This window comes from Solanum stenotomum, chromosome 7 (assembly GCF_019186545.1).
Source record: "Solanum stenotomum isolate F172 chromosome 7, ASM1918654v1, whole genome shotgun sequence".
NCBI lineage: Eukaryota > Viridiplantae > Streptophyta > Magnoliopsida > Solanales > Solanaceae > Solanum > Solanum stenotomum.
The window spans coordinates 43,993,300-44,017,075 of record NC_064288.1 but is presented as its reverse complement, the minus strand read 5'-3'; positions in this window follow the sequence as shown (position 1 = coordinate 44,017,075).

The following is a 23,776-nucleotide window of genomic DNA, read 5'->3' as shown; positions in this document are numbered from 1 at the left end:
CATAGTGTTTCATTCGTTCACCCACACTCCAATAATGCGATTTTTATACGAAATTTCATCTTGAGGTTGAATAGTTTGAGTTCTTGAGGTTTTTTCTTCATTCTTTATTAATGGAATCTTGTTGAGTCTTGAGGTGAGGATCTTGCGAATGAGGGTTGTTCATAAGGTATTTTGAGTGGATTTTCGTTTCATTGTGTTGGGTTAAAGAATCTAAGGGTGTTTGGAAGAAATCAATCAATTCTAGACGAGTTAGGGCCAAAAATCAAAGAGGAAAATTTGTCCTGGGTTTGGACTAGGGCGGTGCGCCCTCATAGTACCGGGGACTTGGTGCAACGCGCCAGTAGTGCACCCAATCAGACCCCCGATAAATGGAGGTCTGGCGCAATGTGCCAGTAGTGCGCCCAATCAGACCCCCAGTAAATGGAGGTCTCGCACAATGAGCCAGCAGTGTGCCCTATCAGACCCCCGGTAAATAGAGGCCTGGCGCGATGCGCCACTAGTGCACCCAATCAGACCCCTAGTAAATTGAGGCCTAGAGCGATGCACCAGTAGTGCGCCCATTTAGACCCCCAGTAAATTGAAGCATTGCGCAGCGCGCCAACAGTGATCCCAGAGTGCCAGGCCACTTTCTTTCTCTGTTCTTCATTCTGAATTTGTTCTTTCAAAACATATCATGGCTCTCTTCCTAATTTTAACTATCTAAACTACATCTAATTATTGAGAAATCCTATATATCCTAATCATGATTCTTGAATTCATAATTCAAAATCAAGATAGAGTTAACAGTAAATTTTGAGAAAGTCCTTTGAGTCTTTTCGAGAGTCGTCTACAATTACTTATAACTTGTTTCAATACTTGAGTAAATGAGTATAAGGATAAGAAGAGTTGCATTCATGAGTCTATTTTGTTATTGAGATCTTTGAGTCGATTCGTTCATTCCCATAATTCCATATGAACTCCACAAATTGAGTATCCTTGAGATGAGAAATATCATTGAGTTATGAGTATCGAGTTCTTGAGTTTTGAGTTTTGAGTACTGATTTTCCTTATTGCTATTAAGATCCATGAGTTGGGTCGTTCATGCCCATAATTCCACATGAACGTTATGATTTGAGTTATAAATTTTGAGAAGCTTTTTATAGCCAACACTTGAGTTCGTAAACTATGTTTTGAGAAAGTAAAGATGAGTTTTGAGAAAAGAGTTTCTAAAACATTATTAGTACGACAATCGAGTATGCCATCAATGTATGAGCATTATAGTATCTAGATATACCATCTATGTTTATGCCAAATGACTTCCCGAGTCATTAATGCCATATTAAAATATGATTTTGATATATATTTTAGAAAGAGTTTTCAAGCATGAATTGACTAAGAGTATGAGGGGACTATGTATTCCCTGAGGTATCAATTTTTACATTGGTAAAAGATAAATTGAGATTTCTAAATGGGTTATGAGTTCAACAGATTTTTCAAAAGCAGTTACCCCTTTTAAGAGGGTAGTTTGACTAATTATCTCAAACCAGAGGAAGAGTTATATTTTTAAACATATGAACATGAGTATATATTATTGGGAGTAGTATTGAGCACAAATATGGGAACGAGTTAAGGCCACTCAAAGCCCTTTTAAACCAAATATGCCAATATGGGTAAAGGGTCATACTTTTTAGATGATTTCTTACTGCTTTTTAAGCATAGCTTAGTGGATCCACTTAGTTAAGGATGTATTATACTCCGGCAAGGTATAGGATAGTTCTGACAGCGTGGGTGAGATGTTGTATCATCACATAGCTCATAGTGATGGTTGTCGGCTAGAGAATCTTCCAAATAAGAGTTATTATTGTATCCTTACATACAATTGAGTTATTATTGTATTTTTACATACTATTGAGTTATTATCTACTGTTTTAAAGTTTTCCATATATTGCATCTTTTATTATTGTTTTATCTTTGAGTAGAGTTGAGTATCCTTGAGTTGAGTATCTTTGAGTTAAGCATCCTTGAGTTGAGTTGAGTATCTTTGAGTTGAGAATCTTTAAGTTGAGAATCTTTGAGTTGAGTATTCTTGAGCTGAGTCAAGTTGAGTGAGATGAGACAAGGTAAGTATGTTCCCTTTTTATCAATTCAAGCTTATGTTTATGCTTTAGAATTCCCTTTACATGGTCATACATTCAATGTATTGATGTCATTTGTCCTGCATCATTTTATGATGCAGATACAAGTATTTAGGATGATCGACAGACGCTCTGTTGATACCAATTGCAGTTCCAGTTAGCTTTGGTGAGCCTCCTTGCTTTCGGAGGGTTCCACTTTACTTTCAATATGTTAGGATGTCGTGGGTCTTGTTTCGATAATCCTTCTGTAATAGTAGATAGTTTAAAGATCTAAGAGTCTATCGTCATTTCCTTTGTTGTTGGAATGTATTGAGGTCTTGAGACATTTAACTAATACTTGTTAAATTATTTTCAGACAATTATTGGAGTTGAGTTTAAATTGAGTTTTAAAGTTATTTAAGAATTTGGAGTTCCATTTTCCTTGAGTAAGTCTTCCGCTTAGTAATGAGCCAGACCACTTTGATCTTGTTCTTGATTTATCTTTTCACATTTCTTTCATTTCGTTGGATTGAGGCTGACTTGTCTTGGTAGGAATAGACAAGTGTCATCACATCCATTTTTGGGTCGTGACACATTCAACTTTGGCGGCATCTGAAATAGTGGTCATGAAATTATGTATTTGTGCACTTTTCTCCTTGATTTGGGTTAAATATATAGCCCAAATTAATTCATGAAAAATATTATTATAATATTTTATTTTATTTTATTCACATTAGGTATAGTCATAATAAACAAAATATTATTCGGTAACTAAAAAAATAATAACGAAAACAACAATTAACTTTTTTTATATAATACGATGATATATCTTACTTATATAATATATATCATTACATTTGGGTTGGCCACATAACTCCTAATGCTATCTATTAGTTCTGGCATATTAGTCATACAGCTTATTAAATTACAATAAGGTTGTTTAAGCCTAACAAAAGAAGCTTATCCCTTATCTGACTTTAATCCCTTCAAACAAACATAGGTGGAACTGTCCATTCTTCAGAAAGTTTATTACCTCTGTTGAATCTGTGGAGATCTCCCTCTCTTGAATGTTTAGGATTTTTGTTAACTGGAGACCATGTACAATGGACATAACTTTTGCACCTATAGCACTGCAAATGTTTATTTTGGCCCCCCGCTACCAGTTCCCATATTTAATAGCATGATCCACCTCCATTGGTTAATATTAAAGAGACATCTATATTAATTTTATATCCATTTATGGACAGGGCCCATGGTATAATTTTAGGGCTAGTAGTTGTTATCTAATAGATATGTTTTCTGGTAGAGAAATTATCCTTAAATAGGGAGAGAAGTAATGGGCAATGGTCTGAATGAGTTCTACGTAGGTGAAGGACTTAGGCATCATGAAAAAACTCATTAGCCAGTCATTATTGGCAAGAAAGCCATCAAGTCACTCAAATATGAAGCTATTTTTATTTTTGAATCTACTATTTAACCAAGTGTAACGATTACCTTTAAACCTTGTATCAATAAATTCACAATAATTTATTACATCACAATAATCCCTAGTACTAGAATTGTTGAGAGGGTTTCAGTCTAGTTTGTCAACGTTATTTAGAAACTCGTTAAAGTCCCCACTTATTATCCATTTTCTAGAGTAGGTGTCCATATGTGTATGAAGGTTATCCCCTAGATTTTTTTTGAAGTAACTGTAGAAATTGGAATAAATATAACTATATAGACAAAAATCATTGTTGTCACTTACCTTGATCATTGCATGTATTTCTTGCCCGGCTATTGCAATTTCATCAAGCTCCAACAAGTTATCTTCCCACAGAACGACGATGCCACCAGAATTGCAGATTGCTAAGACCTCAATCATTTTGTTGAACGAAAAATCATCCAAGAGGACTTGGTGGCTTTGCATTTTTGTTTCTAACAAAACTACTAAGGGTGGTTTATGACAATCTAGTAAGGATCTAAAGTTTCTCCTAAAATATGGACCCTTACCTCCTCTACAGTTCCATATTATTAAATTCATTTATCTGTTTAGGCTTGGTTGGATTACTACAAGAGTATTCTCTCTGGTCATTGTTGATACATTTGGATTGTTATTCATTGTTAGGTTCATTACTAGTATATAGTTTGTTATGTCGGGGTTGAAAGGGGTCATGATATCTATCGAGATTTTTGATATATTTGATGGACACACAAGAATGAATTTTTTGTCGAACTTTTCTCTGTAAACCATTACTTTTGTCTCCTTAAGAACGGGTATTTTTGTTCTTCTTTCTCTCATTATCTGTAACGCTTCTTCCATTTCTGGAGTGTTGGCATTCTCTGGTTGTACTGAGACTAAATTTACTGGAAGAGGAAGTTGGGATGTGGTTGCTATCTTGTTTGGGACCTGGTCTCCTGTGGTACCCATCAAGCTTGATGGAATTATAGATGGGAAGAAAGGATATCCTTGACAAAGATCCTGCATCATCCAATGATGAAAAAGTGGATCCATGTTTTGTAGGTTTTGTAAAACAAGATGAAAGGGTTGGGTCTCCATCGGGAAGAAGATCTTATGAGGAATTGGTAGTATAAATTCCCATGTTAGGATATGAAAGAAGGGCATGATAGGGAGCTGGTAATTGAGAGTTGGGTGGAGCATGCTTGAAATCCATAAGTGATTGTTGTAGGTCTCAACCGCCATTCTCATGCCCCTTGGGGCTATCTGGGGCATGAATGATGGGTTTTGAACTACAATCGGTACTTCTTGATTCTCCATGAGTACATTAAAGATCAAGGAGTAACCTTGTAGGAACATTTCCAACCAAGATGTTAGAGGAGTGGAGGGGATTACAGGGGTAAATATGTAAATAGTAGTTGCCTCTACATTTTAGGCGTTTACTAGGTAGAGAAGGAAGGGATAGTTCTGGTTCATCGTGTGAGATTTGATTTGTGAAGTAATGCTTAGGGGGAGTGATTTGCTTATCCTTTGTTTAGATTGTTGAAAACAAAACGAAAAATACCTTCTTCACGAATTCTTGTATGAAATTCAACAAAGAGGTGTGTTATACATTGTCTTTGAAGATTTTTCACCCGGTATAGGTATATCTTCCAAGATACACAAGCACTTCTAGTATAAAACTACTACCCTGAAACTAACAAAGATCCACAAAAGAAAACCCAGCATACTATAATATAAAAAGAATATAAAAAAGGGAATTTCACGTGATCTCGTTTTCTATCTGTAAAAGAAGGAGACATGACTTTATATAGATGAGAATCATCTCATCAGCCATGAGCTAGAAAGTTCCAACTGTTATATTCAGATTAATGACAGTCAAAAGTAAATATTAAATCTCATTAATTAGCCATGAGACTAACCACCTAATTTTGAAACTGACAAGAAAATGAATTCAATTGATAATAAGGAATTGAATGGTCGTTGAAGATGTGATAATTTGTGATAATGTCAAAGTTCCTTTTGAGATACTAGAATTAAATTTTTAATAGAGAGTGCAATGGAAGTCTGGGTTTTATACAATGTTGACTATGACTCATTATTTAGCACATGTTGAATTGGTTCATCTTATCCCAAGCAACATCTGAGTGATTTAATTAGTATTTCATTTATTAACTTAACCCATTTTGATTATTCGCCCAATTAATACCTCATACAACAACTATTAAATCTCAACAAAATAATTAAACCAATAGTTTTAATAATACATAAATTTAATTCTAATAATAAAGATATAAACAAGTAAATTTTGAAACGGTTTCTACTTTCGGTCAAATTTGTACTACTGTAACGACCTGATCCGTTGTTACTAAGGGTCACCTCGTGTGGAGTCTCAGAAATCTAGAAGTGTGATGGGAGAATTTTTAAAATTTGAGCATGCAACAATTTTTGCCAAAATTGATTTTTAGGTTAGGCTGATGTCAACCCGCTATAGTAGGAGGCTTCCCTCTATGGAGGCACCGCTATAGCAATCAGCAAGCGTTGTAGGAGGTGACAAAAAATCTACAACCTAATCAAGGTGTCATTTTTTATTTTCCTCCAACTTTTGAAAGGAAAAAATAGACGAGTGCTACTCTAAAAATCCCCCAAAGGCACCCGAGGCAACAGAGCAATTGGTGGTAGATTTACGGTACAAGGTAGGTGGAAACCTAAGGAATTTATGTTCTTCTACATCATGATTTGTTGTCATTGGTTCATAAATTCATGTGCAAGGTTCATTAGGTGATGCTTGACAACTGGGTAGGCTAGGTTTTCTTTAACTAAGTAGTTAGACCTGTTTTACTCGTTATATCTTGTACATATTTGGAGATTACATACACAGGCCTTTGGGCACGGAGTCTGGATGGTTATAGGTTGTTGTTATGGCTATTAAAGCGGGAGATGTGATAATGACTAGGGGTGGTTCTCTAATTCTTGTTTAGCCTTGAGTTCTCTTGTTAGGATGGTATGTGTTGTCCTTTAGATTTAGGTATGTATGTCTACTACTTATTGTATCACTTGTGTATGCATAATGAGGAAACTATAAGAAGGCATATGTAACGACAACATACTTATAATCTCATAGAATGAACCATTATGTGACTTGTGGTTTAAAGTTTTATTGTTCATGATGTTTCTGATTGCGCATGATTGTCTATGTTTAATGTTTGGCTCGGGTATCACTCCAAGTACAGGATATCCCCATGATTGGCTCGTACCACACAACGACAACATACTTATAATCTCATAGAATGAACCATTATGTGACTTATGGTTTAAAGTTTTATTGTTCATGATATTTCTGATTGCGCATGATTGTCTGTGTTTAATGTTTGGCTCGGGTATCACTCCAAGTATAGGATATCCCCATGGTTGGCTCGTACCAGACCTTGTATATACTTAAAGTTGGCTTGGATACCATGCGTGGTGTGCGGATATCGTTATAATGTTGGCTGAGGTACCATGTAGTACACTAAGTAAGGATGAGTCATGTACCACGCCAGTACACTAATAGATTGAGTTTGGGTTCCGTGCGAGAACCAAGTATGTGTATATGGTTTATGAGTGAACCTAGTTTACTTCTATATAATATAATTGTTGCATGTTGGATCTTTGAGTGGTACGTATTACTTGTATGTGACCATGTGGGACATGGTTCATGTTGTTATAAGTACATGTAAAGACTAGAGTCCGGGATATTTATCACTTGTGATGGTTGAGGTATGTTATTTGTTTATTGGCAACTAAGGGTTTATTTCGCATAACTGTTTCAACTAGTGAGTTAAGTTTGTAGGGACTCAATTCTTATTTGTTTCTCAATTGTTCTTTCTATTTATCATGATGAACTTGGTTTATAGATGGGGTTGGGTTTAACTGGATGGATGAGTTGGTCTAAGGTGTGAGTTTCATGTATTCTTTGAAAGAGGGCCAGGAATTGGTATGAGAAAGTGTGAGAGGACAGCAGGTTGGCTGATAGGGCTAGTGATGGCCTTATATTCATTAATATTAATGTGGTTGAAGGGTTTTGGCTATGATTGACATAGAGGAATAGGAACAAGGTGCACTAGTTACGACATTATACCCAGGGAAGGTAAGAGGATGTTGCTAGAGAAGTGGGGCAGTGTAACTTCCATATTGCATGTTTTCTTTTGATTATCTATATTACATTTGTGGTATATTTGGATTGACCGATGATGCCTACCAGTACGTGTGTTTGTAGTGATAATACTCTTGCTATGGCACTTGGCATAGTCTGGTGACATGAATTCAGTAACGACTTATAATTGAAGACAATGATCATCTCCAACAACTTTTACTCCTCTTTCATTTTGGTGGAGTCGTGTTTGATTTTTTTGTATACACATTCCTCTTTTAGTAGCTCTTGTATAATTTTAGACTAGTTCCATGAGGAATGTTTTTGTTCTATAGCAAAAGGGGTTTTTATTAAAGTTTGACGTTTTCATTGAGTTTAAAGGTTTTAAATAGCTTTTGTACTAAATCATTTATTTTCTGCATATTTAAATTCAAATTAGGTGGTAAGGGTTCTCCTATATATGAGTTATATTAGGTACTCGCCACATTTAATCTTATGGGGGGGGGCTATGAAGCATTCTAGGAATCTATCTCAGTTCATCACTCTTTTCGTGCGATTTGACACTTGTGGTATGGATTGACTTCAATTGGTATGTCTAGATTTCAATTGGTATCTCGACGTAGTAATCTGGATGTTGTGGTCGCGGTTAAAGGTACACAAACAAGGGAAGGTTGGAATTGTAAATGTTCCAATTCTGGCCTTAAGGGTCGTGTGAATGTGCGTATGGTTAGTTAGTGGTCATTCATGATGCAAATTTTAGGCCTTGAACTAGATTTAATTGGTGATGGATGCTTCATGGTTATTATTATGTGGATTTCATCGCTTGAATAACATCCAATGTGTAAATTGTACTTGCTTGAATGATTGAAGTTGTTATAAGAATATTGAACATGTTATGTGTATTTCTATCTTGATTTTATGGCCATGACGCAAAATTTGTATTATTCATGATTGGATTGGATCTTGGAATCCGGAATGAGTTTATGCTTCAAATGATTGTGACACTTGTGTCTTGAAATAGTCTTGGGGTTTCATTTTTAATGGTGGGGTGTTTAAAGGGTTAGTACATTATGGGAGTGGGGAAATGTTGATGAACTTCAAAACTCAGGCAAAAAATATCTCGGGTCTCCATAGCGGATGCAAGACCACTAAAACACTTCTGCTATGGTAGAAGTCTCCATAGGTGTGCTCTGGCGCTATAGCGCTCCCCGCGATAGAGGTCTAAGTGTCGTGATAGCGGGGAGAATCAGAGACTCAACTCTATTTTCCCCTGTTTCGGCTTCCCTTCCCAATACAGATTCTATCACTTGTTTAGTTCCTATCAATGCAGAAAAACAACAGAAATTCATTCCAAACATCCTAACATAAAACCAGGGAATAAACTATCCCCAAACTAAGCATCCTTTTGCTGCCAAAACAAGAAAGCATAAAAAGATGTCTTTTTCCCAAACAGGGCAAACCAAAAACCAATATCGAGTATAAAAAAGGTGAAGTAGTCCTAATTAAGTGCCCAAATCACCTTCATAGGGAGGGGTCTTCTGCCTCAAGCTCACAAGAAATGAAGAACTTATCCAAGTCTTTCGGCTCCAACTAGGGCATCTCTTACTCTGGGAAAAGGTAGGTGAACCTGACCTTCATGGTCTTCCATATATGAGCAAACAGATGGTCCACCCATCCTCTTATGACTATCAATCTCCTTGCGGAGCGCAACTATATTCTGAGAAAGAGTAGATGAGGCTAGGGTTCCATAATAATGGCCTCCGTGTAACTTTCGATTGCAGATAAGTCAGCTTCGAGCCAGCTGCTAGATATTGAGGGTTTGGACTAGATGGCGGTAGGGTCTACATCAATGCTCTTATCCTCTTCTGGACCTACTGCAGCTCGGTTGCTCCCCACTTCGACTATCTTCTTCTTTTTAAGCGCTCAAGAAGGCTTATTTTTCCCTATCAAGGGGTTGAATACATTGTCATGCTCCACCCTATAGTCCATATCATCTACATGCATCCCTAATTGCTTGCATAGAATAGACACTAGGCTAGAACGGAAATGGTACTTCTTGCTACCGCGGTAGACATCCTTCAACTCTGAAACAAGTTGCCTCCATATATTCAATGATATCCTAACTATGATGCAATCTACTAGTACAACATAGGGATAGGTCACATCAATGAGGTTTCTCAATGGACGCATCCTCCGGCTAACTAGTGTCAACCACCTTCAGGCCTTGAGCAAGTAGTAGTGGCTAGTAAGACCCTCAGTAGCATACCAGTAGACTACCTCCCAATATTTTTCCTGTACTAACGTGTTCTGCAGCCATGTTAGATCTATCTCCCTCATCTTGGCAATGTAGGGATAAGGAGGAACCTCTGACACTCCTAACTCTAAGTTCATGAGCTGAGCACCCACCCCTCGGATGTAGATAGTAAAGGTTGGGGAATCAAAAAATTATAGGTAAGTGGGCATAGAACTCCAAGACCCATATATGATGATAGGGAGGGGTCACCGCCAAATGACACCAACCGACCTCTTAGAGCCAGTTATAGATGATGGGAGCCTGTTAAGTCACTCCCCCTTCATAAATCCAGCTTTATACATAAGCCTATCCTCTGCACCTTAAAAAATCTTTGTCTATGAACTGCATCGAGAAATTTTTGGAAGGGGCTGTCTAGGCCGTGATTTGTTCCTCAACTAGTTCCATTTGTTAACCTACAATTTAAAAATCATGGGTTAGGAAACCATAGAACTATCCAAGGAGTGCATGCGATTTAAATTTTACATTCCGTAGCCTAGGAGGGTAATATTATTTTTTCCCTCCGTGATAGCGGTCATGGTGGCACTATAACGGGAGTAATACTGATGTGAAATGTTCCATGGAGGAAGGTGTTACAATGGGCTACTTCCCACTATCGACACCTATTTTAGCAAGATGCAACTTCGATATAGAGATCTTCATTGTTCAAGAACTGTGGCGGCTTGTCAATGGTTCTCCTTGGCCTTGAAAGTTCAATTTATGACAATTTCTATACAAATAATAGTGTTCCTAAGGTACTCCCCACTCATACAAGCAAAAATCTAGTCATTTCATGTCTTAAATTATACTTGAATCTAAGTTTTCTTCAAGAACAACCCTTCAACTTCCCCACTATTTTGAAATCGAATTTGGCCTTTTTTCTCATGTCCTTATGCCTAGAACATTGTAGTGGCATTATAAACGTAGTGGGAAACCCCATGCTTCAATTTTTTTGAAAATCAAGGCATTATTTTCAAAATTCAAAACCAATCCAAACCCTATTCCTCTCCAACAATTTTTCGCATGCATCCTATTGAAGTACAAAGAGTAAAGAGAGCGATGCTTACATTGATTTTCACATTGAGGATAGAGTAGTGGGGAGGAATTTGAGAGTTTATTGAGAGTTGGAAGAGGGAACATGGGCATAAGAACCAGTTACCCTCCCTTTCATGTTTATGTTTTGTGTGATGCAACTATAGAGGTTGTGCAACCACTACAGTAAAGCCGCTATAGCAGGGTTATGGTTGATACAGCTGGGCCTAGTGTAATGGGTGGGATATAAATTTTATGGTGGTTAAATGAGTTTGCATTTTCTTTCTTGATAATCTTGGGTATGCGGGAAGTGGTAGCATCGTCTCACTTCCATAAGGTTAGTGCATTCTTAGGTGTAAAATCATGTGGTAAACCTTGATAACTGGTCTATCTTTTTCTATCAGGGTAGTCATTAAGGGAAGAACGATAGGTAAATTTGTATCTATAATAACGATTTAATCTGTCTTTACTAAAAGGCACCTCGTCCGGAGTCCAGACATCTGGAAGTGCGATGCAAGAATTTTTAAAATTTGAGCAAGCAACAATTTTTTCCCAAATTGACTTTTGGGCCAGGCTGATGTCAGCCCACCGTAGCAATCTGCAGGCACTATAGCGGGCTGACTAAAAATCTGCAATCTAATTAATATGTTATCTTTTATTTTCTTACTAATTTTTAAAAGAGACAATTTTAACATCTCAGAAATTTCTAAGATAAGACCCGAACTATTCTTCATTTGCATATAAGGTCGTATCGGGTGATTATTAAATTTTTCTAAGGTGTTAAGGTCCATTATTTAGTGTACAGATTTGGAGATGAACTAAGGTCACAAGTATCCCCTAGCACAAAGTTGAGTTGAAAGTTTCCTTACCGATTAAGTTTTGATATATGATTCTATTAAGGTCAACTTCAAACAATCATATCTTTTAGAATATAAAAATTTAGGTGGCCCGTGACCTATGCAATTAAAGGTCTATGAGTCTTCTTTCCAACGCCACCAAGTTTGCATTACTTAGTGTTTGAAGTAAAAAAATTGCCTATTTCAGTGAAGCACTATCATGCAGTCGTTGTTCCTCGACCAGCATTAGAGATCGTGTAATGTTCCACGAACCCTAGAGCTTTCTGTGAAGGCTTTCTGCAATATTTTTCCAAAAACTTCATGCACTGTTCTAGTCTTATTTTTGTCCTTTCCAAAGCTTTATATCCCTATTCTAAATCTTTTGGGTATTTTGAAGGAGTATATCATTCAACTAACCAGTTTTCCTCTTATAATCATCAATCTAAACATTCAAGTGTCCAAAAATTCTCTCAAAACTCACCAAGGGTTCTTCATCTCCGTCAAGAATCCTAAAACTTTCATGTCAAAAATTCAAGATACAAAGAAAAGTCTTCAATCCAATCCAAGGTTATCTCAAGTTCTTCCACTCTAAGAACTCCATAAAAAGAGTCTATTTTCTCAAGATCAAGCACCAAGATTCCAAGATCAATGACTTTCTCTAAGAAAGCTAGTGTTCTTCCTCATGTTCAAGAAAAATGCAGTCTCCACCAAAGTTTTCAATCCAATAGCTTTAAAATTAGGTATGTAAGGTTATTCATAGTGTTGGACATCTAAATTTAGTGAGTAAAGAGATAAATTTAGGGTTCTACCTAATGTTCCACGAATTTTGAATTTGGTTTGTGTTTCTTATTCTGAGTGTTTATTTCTTAACTATTGATACCATGATATTCTATGCATTTCGATTCTTGAGTTGTTATTCATGCATATATTATCACATAAGCCCTAGTTAATGGGATATTTGTTGAAAGCTTTTGTTCAGTTATTTTCATGCGTTGACTTTGAAATTTATAGTGAGACAAAGTATATTTTTAAGCATCATTTGAGATGAGTCTTAAGAAGACACTAATGGTTCAAAATATATTATTTTGCATTGAGAAGCACTATTTTAAGAAGAGCATAAATATTTTTCACAAGCATTTTCAGTCAGAAAATTAAAGATCAGTTATCCTTTAAAGAGGGTCTTTTTGAGTACTAACTCAACCCAATGAGTATTATTATATGAGCATTAATGTATAAATTTTGTGAGTAGTATTTAGCACCAATTTGGGTAAGAGTTAAGAAAACTCAAATTCCATAACCTACGCCGCCAACATAGATAGGATTGTACCAAATTTGGTTACGACTCACCAGCCTCAAGAAGGATTTTTATATGGGTCCTTGAATTAAGTTGTGTCATGTACTTTGGAAAGGTATAGGGAGGTTCTGGAAACATGGTCAAGATGTTGTGTTATCACGAGGCTTATAGTGATAGTTTTCGGTTGGAGAAACTCCCCAAGAAATAAAATATGTTATTTAAGTATTTACTATCATTGCATACATGTTTATAAAGCTTTTAATGATTTCATTTCATATTTATGATTTACTTCAGATGAGTTATTTTCAGTATTGCATGCAGTTCATTTACTTGTTTCATTTTGTTTTATTACATACCGTACATTTGATGTATTAACATCATTTTGTGTTGCATCATATTATGATGCAGTTTCAGGTACTCACGATAGCAGATGTTTGATAGGATTTCCTTCCATCAGCCGTTGGTGAGACCTCCTAGCTTTCGGAGGGCTCCAATATAGTTAATCCAGTTTATTTGATTTTAGTTTATGTTAGTGGAATAGTCAGGTAGTTGTGAGTCCTGTCCTTTCACATATCTTAGGTTAGTAGAGAATTCATAGATAGGCAAAGTAAGTGAGTGGGTCAGTTCAGTTTTGAGTATTCAGAAGTTTTAAACATTTTTATTATTATTAACATTATTTATATTCAGGTTTATTTCAGACTTTTGCATGAGATATCTTTTATTTATTTTAAATATTCATTTTATAAGGCTTTCTTATGTATGTATAGATTTTTCCTTAGTAGCCATCTAGGAAAATGGGTTCACTTGTGATCAACAATGGTTCTGAGTGGTAGCCACATCCAGGGTGTAGGCTTGGGATGTGAAAAAAATAGACGAAGACTACTCCAAAAATCTTACAAAGGCTCCTAGGGTGAAGGAGGAATTAAGGGAAAGATTTACCATGTAAGGAAGGTGAAAACCTAAGGAATGTTGGTGTTTATGCATCATGATTTTCTCTCGTGGAGCCATAAGTCCATGTGCAAGATTCATCTGCTAATGTTTGGTTCTTATGTAGGCTAGGTTTTCTTTATCTGAGTAGTTAGACCTATTTTACATCATTATATCTTGTACATGCTAGAAGATTGCATTCATGGGCCTTCCGACATGGAATCTATATGATTATAGGTTGTTATGACTATTGAAGTGAGATATATGATACTGACTAGGGTTGTTTCTCTAGTTCTTGTTTAGACTTAAGTTTCCTTGTTAGGATGATCTTCCTTGTCCTCTAGATATAGATTACATGTCTGCTACTTGTTGTATCACTTGAATATACATAATGGGGAAATAATAGGAAATCATATGTAAAGACAACATATTGAGAATCCCATACAATAAACCAGTTATGTGACTTGTGGTTTCAAGTATTATTGTCCGTGATGTTTATGATTGTGCATGATTGTCTGTGTTTCATGGTTGGCTCAGGTATATAAAAGATATCCCCATAGTTGGATCAAATACCACACTTGGTATATACTAATAGTTGGCTTGGGTACCATGCCTAGTTTCCAAGTGGTATTGTTCATTGTGCATGAGTATTTATGATTGTTAGTTGTCTTAGGTACCATGCTGGTACATTAACTATAGATGGCTTGGTACCGTTCCAGTACACAAACCATGGATTGTTAGAATACCATATCGGTATACTAATAGTTTGGTTTTGGGTTTCGTGAGAGGACCAGGTATCTGATTATGGTTCCAATAGAGAACTAGGTATTTTCCTTGTGATCATGTGGGACATGCATCCAGGTATTATTGTTTCATGACATGTGACTAAGAGTCTACATGGTTGATAATTTTTTATATGTGTGTTTTCTGTGTTACTACTTTATAGTGAACTATTTACATTTATATCTTAGATCAGTGATCCTACTAGTACAGTGTGGTTTGTGTACTAATATTGCACCTATTCTTTCCTTATTAAGTACAAGGCATCTTCCAACCGCTGATCTAAGACCTCAATTAAGGGATTTCAAACTTTGAATCTAAGAATGAGCTACTTTTTTAGGTTGCCATAGTTTCTTTTGCATCTTCATGTCCTTTCTTTTTAGACATATACACTCGAGCGTTTGGTTTATGTTTGGTTTTAGGGTTGCATCCCCAGTTTGACTAATTAGAATTTTCGTATGATGACTTTCAATTCTTAGGGGTTTTTTTTTTGCATTAAATGTTTGTGGGTCTTCATTGAGTTTATGGGGACTCAGTCCTTAGTTATTGAACCTGTTTTATTCCTTATTTTGCTGAACATTGTTTTATAAATGGTGTAGGTTGGATTTGGGTTTTTCATTGGTTCTTTGACCTGGTGGTTTAGCATGGATGTCACTCACGATGGTCTCAGTCATGATAAACTTAGTATCAAATCCCTAGTTTCATTGATCTGGTTGTACCAAACTGAGTCTAGTAAGCCATATGGAACGATACAGAGATATTTGTACTTTTCTTCAAAAGGTTACAGGACTTTAGGAAATTCTTTTTGTTATCTTCCTTCATGCTATAACTTTATTTCGATTGGTATCTAGCAATTCAAATTGGTATCTAACTCTTCCACTCTTTTGTTCACAGATGTTTGACACTTGACCTAATAGCGCAAGGGTAGTAGCTCCAGCGGCAAAGACAATAGCTAAGCTTGTAGTTAGAGTATGTGGTAGAGGTAATAGAGGAGGTAAGGGTAGGGGAATGGGCAGAAGAAGGGAAACACCCACCAGAGGTGGAGCTCAGGCAGAGAATGCACCCATAGAAACAACCCTACCTCACCCAGGATCCTGTTGAGGAAAAGGTTGAGATAGAGATCGATGACGATGCAGAAGCATAGGTAGAAACACATGACGAATTTACAGGTTTTCCCCATATAGATGTGGAGACTATTCAGTGGATACTAGCTTTTCTAAGTAGGTTGGGAGGTACTGGAGGAACTTACATAGTTTAGACTACGTAGATTCCGGTCACTCAGATTGTTATTGTTATTGTTCCTAGGGTGGATGGGGACATGGGCGCTATCACTTTTTTCCATCCATTGTTTGGCCCGGTGATGACTGGTACAGAATAATGAGTTGAAGATTTAGATTCATTTGAGGCCTTTTAGTTTAACAAATAGCATCCTTAATGCCTTTTTATTTCCATATCTAATAATTTATTTATTTTTGTAGTTCTGAAGGATTAATGACAAGGTAAGAATAAAATCATGTAAAAAGGCTAAAAACATAGAAAAAGGGAAAAAATGTTAAGTTGATGATCGCCAAAGACCCTTAGTGACTCGCCAAACGTGCCAGACCTGGCCAAAATTGACAGAGTTTTCAACTAAAAAGCTCAAGGAGGGTCAGTGAGAATAAGAACCGAATGGCCACTCATCAAACCCTGTTAGTGAAATAACTATTGCTCACCGAAATTAACATAATCATAGGACTAAATTGAAGGCCAAAAGGAAGATCATAAGTGTTGATCGTCTAATCACCGAATGTGAATGGTATGCTCCGTTGAGTTTGCCAACTACATTTCAAACACGTGAAACCTTAAGAAAAGAAAAGATCATGAGAAGATAAAGTTGGCGACTCGCCGAGTGAATCAAAAAGTCCGACTAACCTCTCCAATTAAGTTAACTAATGATATTTTGGCTGAGTTTTGGCTAAATTATAAATACCAGATAAGAAAGAGAAAAATGCATCTTTGATCGTACATTTTGGATCTTAGACTTTATGAAATTAGAATAGAATATAATTTTATGTTTTCTTGAATGAGAATCAAGCTTGTAACCAACTTTTTTGTGGAATTCGGAAGTGGGTCTCTAGATTTGAAGTTGTAAATCAACAATTCCATGGTTGAGATTGTTTTTGGTATAATTTCTTTTACTTTTAGCATGATTGACTAAAACTCCAATCCTATGGGTGTGCAAATGAAACTAGGTTTTGATTAAATTAGTGCAATATTGCGTATTTTTCTATTTTACTTTAATTACCATGAAGTTGAATTGATTGTCATGTGTTAATTTATGAATTGAGGTTGAAAACTTAGTTCTACTTTAGATCTTCATATATTGCTTGAGAGAGATTATATAAAGTGGAAAATTGATTTGATGCTTACATATTAGTTTTGAATTCCTTATTTGCTTGAGAAAGAAATTTGGCGTTTCATCTCTATATACAAGACTTGCTCGAGAGAGAAGATCTATGTCAAGGTAATGGGTTTCTTAGTAGATTGCACATGGTGTATCTGAGAATAACTCATATGATAAGCATGTTGTGATTGATAAATACAATTTGTGTTTGATATTGACCCAACCTATCCCTGGGTAATTAATTTTATTAAAAAATCACGTTGATCCACCTTTTTAAATCAATACCCACTTCTGCACACTCCTAGATTTTTACTTTGCTTGCTTGTTAAATACTCGTTTTAGTTTATTTTGTCAAAATTGGTTACTAAACAAACTTAATTTGATAATTGGAATTTATCCATCCTTATCACCATCTAGCTACAATGGATTAGATCACTCTTTGCTTCATAATTGAATTCTTTCATATACCCATTGGGATACACTTCTGACCTCATAAGTTAGGAAATAGATTACTAACAACTGTTTACTTGTTTAATTATTCTACAAGTAATTTGAGTGTTATAAAAATGGCGTCATTACTAGGGAATGTGTCACGACCCAGGGGTACACCCTAGATGTAACACGGCGTACTTGACCCCGAAGGGGTCTCATACAAGCCCTTAACATATCATAACATAAGATAATATAAAAGTATTGAAATTTTAAAAACTTTATACATACAATCGAAAATATTCTTTTATAAAGCAAGTGGAAGTCTTTACTACACTTTTGTCTCAAACCATCTACTAAAAACTCTTGAATAAAACTCTTGGGATGCAGCCCATATACAAGTCTAAAACATAAAGAAATGACATAAGGAAATAATGGGTTTGTCCTCAAAGTTATGAAGACTCACCAAATCTTCAACTCTTCTTGCTCCTTAGAAACCTAGCCTCCAAAGGAACTCAATCTCTGAAACCCTACATTTGATTAGAATGTAGGCAAAGTATGTGTTAGTACAAAATGTACCAAGTATGATAGCTAGCACAACATCATAAGAGCATCTCAAAATGGTTAGTCAACATAAGACATAAGCATAAGAGATAATACCATAATCATAGCATAATCTCCAACATAAGCATCATATAATCATAAGTCAACATAAGACATAGTAAATGAGCATAGGAGATACATCATGTTCATGGAATAGTCTTTACTTAGACTTTCATATTTACATACTTCAACCTTTAGTCTTTCATATTACAAGAGAACTACTTCATAAGCCACCTCAATGCATACTTGTGCAAGGCAAAAATAGCATCCCATAATACCATCCAAGCTAAGTACCTCATTTTGGTCATTCTTGGGCATAGTCCACATTCATAGTCAAGACTTAGGTTTTCATGTCATATACAAGTCTTAGGCTTTCATAAGTAGTTCCAAGTCATACTTTGTACAATACATGAGTAGCATCCCATACTACTACCCAGACTAAGCACTACTTTTGGCCATCATACTAATCACCTTAGGATCTTGTTATTTAGCTTAACACTCATGACCAAGGGAAACTCTCACCTCTAGTCAATACTAACAAGGAAGGCAACTATGGCACAATCCTATCTCAACATACAACTTCTAAGAAACACTTTCTTGATTAACCCAAAGTCATACTTGTGCAAGGCATGAGTGGAATCCCATTCTACCAATCATACTAAGTATAACCTTTACGTTCTCATACTCTTACTTCTTGGTTTGGAACCTAGTTCCTCTCTTTAACTCTAGAACACTATGAGGTACTCTCTTAAGAACATCTTAGTTATTTATTAGGTTGAACCCTATCAGACACTTCTTTAAGCATGTCTAAGTTCATTATTAAGATGGACCCTATGAGATACTACCTTAAGCATGTCTAAGTCCATTTATACTCTTGAACTCTATGAGGTACTTCATTAAGTAAGTCTTAGTTCAATTATACTTTTGAACACTACGAGATGATTCTTCAAGCATGTCTTAGTTCATTGGATATAGAGATTGCTACTAGAACCCTTAACTCAACTATGCGAAGGTTTCCATCTCATGAGACCTAACTTTTGGAAAACCCACACTCTACTATGTAAGAGTTCCCCCTTTTACTTGGATAGTCCTCACATCAACTAGGTGTGGTTCTCCTTGCTACTTGGAGCCCGGACCCTACCTTGTGTGACCCTCCATTCTCATTGTCAATATCCACTTGGGGCTAAGCACACACCCCCAAGGTTTACTCTATTAAGCCTTACTTAATACTCATGTCTCATGGAAGGATGTCCTTGACAACCAATCTATGTTCAAGTGATCTTATCACTTATAGTCTTTCACCACAATTCTACCTATGAGACTTATATTCATCACATTAACCTTACTCTCAAAGCTCTAGTGATTCAACATTCATTACTACAAGCCTTACTCTCAAAGCTTCACTTAATCCTATCATCATTCATATCTATTTCACAAGTCATTCAATCATACTCTTCATTATTGTAACAACCTGTAAAAAATGAATAAGTGAAACTAAAGCCTAACGACTTTGTGTTTGAGTTGATGTGAGGTTTGAGGGTGTAAGATGTTGTCCCGAGCTATGGTTGAGGGGTTTAGGGGTAAAACATCAAGGTTCGACTCCCCAAGGACCACCCTAGGGGTCCTTGAGGAGTACCCTTAGCCTAACCCCCCAAGACCCAAGGACACTTGAAAGTTGCCTAAAGTTTGGTGACCTACGGAAGGGGACCACGCCCTGTGGATGGCCTCCGTAGGTCAGACCACCAAATTACAAGTTGTAACCATGAACCACAGAAGGCCAAGATGACTTGTGGTCCCACCCACGGTCCGTGGGTGGGTGGTTGTGGTTCACACCTGTGTGTGCTATCAAGACTCGCCCTAGCTAGGGGTCCTTTGGTACTTTTATTTTAAGTCTTGTTTAGTTGGGGAACGGTTATTTTGGGTTAATTATGGTATTTTAAGAGTATTAAAAGTATGAAACTCTATTTTCCAATTCATTATTTCAAAACTCAAAATACAAACCCACCTCTCCTCTCAAAAGTTCTCTCTAGAAACCTCCATTGGAAGTGAAGACTTCAAGCTTCCAAGGTTAAGACTTCAAGTTTTTCAAGGGATTTTCGTGGTACTGTTCCATAAAAGGTATGGTAGTTTTCATCCTTGGGTAGCTTTCACCCAAGGAACCCCCTCAAACTCTCTTTTCAAAGATGAACTTTCCCCAAAATTCTAGGGTTTCACTCAAGTCATGGGTTCTTGCATAAAACGACTTCAAATGTTCAATTGAACTTATATTATGATGAATTTTTTGTTTTAAGGTGAATTATTGAAGAAAATGCCCCATGAACCCATGAATTCCCCCAAAACCTATTTTCATGAATGTTGGCTTGAATGAAGGGTAATTGGATGAATACTCTAATTCAATTTAAAATGTTTTAGTTATTATATTGAGTTAATATTCATGCTCATTATGTCAATTGTAGTGTGTGTTGATAAATTGGAAGTATGACCCTTGAAGGGCAAGTTATTATGAAATTACATGTTGAAGTAGAATTGTGCTTGATCTATTGATCCACTTGAAAGGTGGAGGTGTTTACTTACTATGTATGTTGTGGTATTGAATTGATGGATATATTCCTTGTACCTCTATATATGAAGGATCTATTTATGATCATGATGTTAATTATATGTGTGTGATCTCAATGAAAGTAATATGATCATGTTTAGAATGTAATTATGCTATTATTGAAAGGTTATTCTCAATTATGCACTCATGAATGATGATGATAGAATGTGAAGGGTTTCTACAATGTGATATTGTAACTTGAATTGGTAGGCTAAGGCATCCTCTTCCTGCATAAATGAGAGTAATGTGGATTGATGTAACTTGAATTGGTAGGCTTAAGGCATCCCTTTCTTGTATTGATGAATGTGACCTTTAATGTTGTATCTTGAATTGGTAGTCTTAGGCACCCTCTTATTTAATGAATGAAAGTAATGTTGATTGTTACACCTTGAATTGGTAGGCTTAGTCGTCCTCTTCTTATGTTATGAATGTATCTTTACTTAATAAATCATGAATCGGTAGAACTAATGTTGGTAGCCCTTTCATGAGGAGTCTATGAATGAATGTAATGAACTTGAATCGGTAGACCTAATGGTGGTAGCCCTTTCATAAATGAATAATGAAGTATTCTAGGCTATGACATGAACCGGTAGACCTAGTGTTGGTAGCTCTTCATGATGAATCTAGAAACTAATGTGATGATAAACCTTGAATCGGTAGACCTAGTGTTGGTAGCCCTTTCATGTGTGAAATGATGAACCTTGTATCGGTAGACCCTATTTTTATGGCACCCTTCTTGGAAAGTCAATGAGCTATCCTTAATGTACCTTGAATCGGTAGATCTAATGGTGGTGGCCCTTTCTTGTGTAATGTACTTTGGGTCGGTAGGCCTAATGTTGGTGGCCCTTTCAAGTACAATAATATTAATGAAAATGAAATACTCTATGGGAATGGAGGCTAAGCACCGAGTGGATATGGTAAGATGGAAACTCTCCCAATGCTAGTCTAGGGTTCCAATGAACATCTTTCTATCCCATAACTATGTGCCAACATAGGATATTAGCTAGTGGTTTCGACCTATGCTAAAATGTTACTAGTTCTACCTTAGACAAGTAGAACACCTTTCTTTGGCGTGGGGTCATATGATAATGGATTCTATGATTTAGCTCTCATGGTCTATGTCAGTTAATGCCTATTCCCATCATGTGAGATGTGCATTATGGTTTATTGATGAGTTCTATGAAGTGTGGGTGGTAGTATAGAATGACATCCATGCATTGCACGAGTAGGCTTTGAGAGGGTCATAGTGACTTCTCTAAGTCTTAATGGCTAATGTATGAATGTGTCCTAAATGAAGATAATGAAGAATGTTGACTCTTATATGCTTAAAAGAGATGTGTATGCTATACTTGGATTGTATTATGAGTTACTTCATTGTCATGACTTATAGAGTATGAATGTGCCTTGTCTATGCTGACTTCAAAGGAGTACTTAGTGTGAGTAGTAGTATGGGATGCTATTTGCATATTGCACAAGTATGACTTAGTGTTGTCTTAGGTGATGGTCCTTATGTGATGATATGACTTATGAAAAGTTTATGTCTCTTATGTATGAGTATTGTAAGAAGATGAAAAGGTTGAATTGGTAAGTTCACTTTTGGTGACCTTAAGGTGGTACTTTAGTGTGGATGGTGGTATGGGACGCTATTCATACATTGCACAAAGTATAGCTTGAGGGTTACTTGAGGTGAAGGCTTAATGTTAAAGTAATGGTTTATATGGTTGATTATGTTCTAATGTGGTGAAATAGCTTGTATGTTGGTTATGTTTGAATATTATGCCTCTTATACTTATGTTCATGAAGTTTTATCAAAATGGCATAAAAGCATGACTTTCAAATAAAAGGTCTGTTTTAAGCATGTTTTTGCATGGCTATCATACTTAGTACTTAATTGTGCTAACCCATATTTCTTCCATTTTTCTACAAAGTGTAGGGTTTGGAGATGTGATGTTCTATACTTGAAGGATAGGTTTCTAAGGAGCTTGGAGTTGAAGACTTGGTGAGTCCTCATAGTTTCGAGGACAAAACCTACTATGTTCCCGTATGTCTTTCTTTTATGTTTTAGACTTATGTAAGGGGCATGTCCCTAAGTTTGTGCTTAAAAGTTTTGATTCAAATGTCCTAGATAGTTTGAGATAGTATAGAAAGTCTTCCGCTTGCTTTTATGAAAAATGACTTCGATCGTATTTGATTAAAAGTTTTAAATTATGCACTATTTTCCTATGTTTTTATGTTCAATATATTCTAAGAGGCTCGTATGAGACTTTTTGGAGTCTTGTATGCCGTGTCACATCTAGGGGGTAGTCTCGGGTCGTGACAATTATTATGTGATTTTTAGTCATAAATCATCATGTAAGATCAATCTCAAGCCTTACAAGTCAAGACCCATCACATTTACATTATTCTAAATCAATTCATGTATATAGGTTTCTAACATTAGACAATTAATACTCAAGGCATTAGTCCTAGAAGATCACCTATGAACCTTCAATTTCACCTTTCATGGCAAAGACCCGCATGATTCAAATTCATCAATTTAGACTAGTGTAACCATGGAATTCATATAAATTCATCATATTATAATGAATCAACACTAAAATAACCATAAACAAGTATTATCCAACCAACTGGAATCATACCCAACTAAACCCACACATTGGAACAAACCCTAGCTTAGATTAGGGTTCTTCTTCATAAATTTGGGGAAGAACTAGGGGACTCTATAGGTGGAAGAAACCATAGATGAATAAGATAAACATACCTTAATCAAATCCCTATCACAAGATCTCAACAATGGTGGTTGTTCTTGATCCAAGCTTCAAGCTCTATCTTCTTCTTCATGTCTTGGGTTTTCTAGTGAGAGAAATATTTGAGAGGAGAGTGTTTTGAGGTTTTGATTTTAGATGACTTAGTTAGGGTGGTTAATGACTTTAAATACTT